At 40.8% G+C, this 1,991-nt stretch overlaps 1 pseudogene; it reads left to right on the top strand.

Moving 5' to 3' along the window:
• The first annotated feature begins 1,009 nt into the window (after positions 1-1,009).
• LOC101575702 overlaps positions 1,010-1,991 on the top strand; it is a 2,740-nt pseudogene continuing 1,758 nt past the window's right edge.

Raw genomic sequence — 1,991 nt, 5'->3', positions numbered from 1 at the left:
ATAATTGAAAATTCCATCTCACTCCAGAATGAGTGCCCATTAACAACAAATCCATCAGTAACCAATGTGTTGGGAAGGTGAGGATAAATGTATTTCTCTGCTGTTGGTTGGAGTGAAGACTGCTGCAAACACGGTAGGCAAATGTGTAGAGATCCTCACAAACCACACCAGGTATTCCTCTTTGGCCCAGGAATACTCATTCTTGATATCTCCCCAAAAATTAAGTACATCATTCCACAGTAGTATATGGACACCAACGTTTATGGCAGCACGGTTTTTAACAGCTAAATGTTGGGCACAACACCGATGCCCATCAGCAGTACTACTCAGACATAAAGAAGGATAAAATTCAGATATTATACCTTTCTTAGTTCTTTTTCTCTCATTGCTGAGAGAAAACATCTAACAGTCAAGGCTAAAGGACAAAAGCTTTAATTTGGCTCACAGTTTGTGGAGGTTTCAATCTGTAATCAGCTGGTTGCTGATTGGCAGGGTAGCGCATGGTGGAAGGGCGGCCTTTCATGGGAAAAGGAGACACCAAGAGCAACCAGAGCAACAGGAGGAGGCAAGCAAGCCTCTTTCTGCCCCTCTTATCTTGTCCAGACTGCTGGGTTTAGGGCAGTGCTAATCCAATCAGTAGGGTAATCCAACAATCAATCACCCTTAATCCCAGAACCCTTACATTTAGCATTGAACTATGAATCAGTCACAAAGTTTAGCTTCATCTACCTCCAAAAAAGCTCCAAATCAAAGACTTTTTAATATAATATCTAGAAAGAAATCATAATAAAAGCTAAAAGAGTATACTGGAGACCATACTCTTTAGTGAAGTAAGTCAGACACACAAAGGTAAATACCACTTCCTCTGTCTGGCGTCCTAAGTGGAAGTATAAGTGAAAACCAAAATGCATAATAGGTATATGGGATCGGACAAAGCAGTTCAGAAGCAAAGAGGAAGTTGGGAGCATGCATCTGTCAGGAATTTACTAGGAAACAGATATAGCACAAGATGTACAAGTGTATAAGAAATTATAAGATTGGCTTAAAACGGCCAGCCACAGAGCTGGATGAGGAGGCGCGAGAGGGCGTCTGCACACTGGAGACTGGAGGACTCAGTCCACGGTCTGGACTTCACTGCAGTGTTCCGTGCAAGTCCGTACCGTGAGGCCTGTTGGTCTGCGGCAGAAAGCTGGCCAGTCTACACCAGAGGACCGAAAGTGTCTACGCTAGGAGCCAGATGAGGTCATAGCTGAAGGCGAAGACCAGAGCTCTTCCAAAGAAGCACAACGCTTCATCCCAGCTCAGCTCCCTTTCATGTCCTCTAAGCGACGAGCCACACTAGCGTGACTTCTCCATGTCCCAGCGGGTGAAATTGCTGAGCCCATAGAGTTAAAATTCTTGGTTTTTTAGTTGACATAGTTTATCAACCACTACAGAGGGGAAGGAATAAAAAAAGGAAAACAGATAAAGAAGGAGAAACTTGAAACAAAATTTTGTCCATAAGAAGGGGAAGAAGGCTTGAAAAGAGGAAATAGAAGTAGAAAAAAAGAATAATTAATGAAAACGTCATGCCAGAGCAATATATGCATGCCTGTGTTTATAGCAGCATAATTTATCACAGCTACATCTTGGGAACAATCCAGATGCCCATCAAATGGGTAATGGATGAAAAAGATATGATATCTTGAAGCAATAGATTATTACTGAGCTATAAATTTGAGGCTTTTGTAGATAAACGAATCAACTAGGGACTGTATTGGTAAATGAAAAAATCAGACTCATATGTGTAGACATCATATTGTCTTGCCGGCATGAGAATCTGAAAGAGTAAAAAAGATCTGAAAGGTACATTAGATGGGAAGGAAAAACAGGAATGAGAAAAAGTACAAGAGAAAGAAGAGAAAAAGATTCATGTATATATGCAGGATAATTTTAATAAATGTACAGTATATCTCTGCTGGTATTTTGAAAGAAGCAGTTAATGTTAAATT

This window comes from Octodon degus, unplaced genomic scaffold (genome assembly GCF_000260255.1).
Source record: "Octodon degus isolate 3935 unplaced genomic scaffold, OctDeg1.0 scaffold00325, whole genome shotgun sequence".
NCBI classification, from domain to species: domain Eukaryota; kingdom Metazoa; phylum Chordata; class Mammalia; order Rodentia; family Octodontidae; genus Octodon; species Octodon degus.
This window is presented reverse-complemented; position numbering and strand designations above follow the sequence as displayed.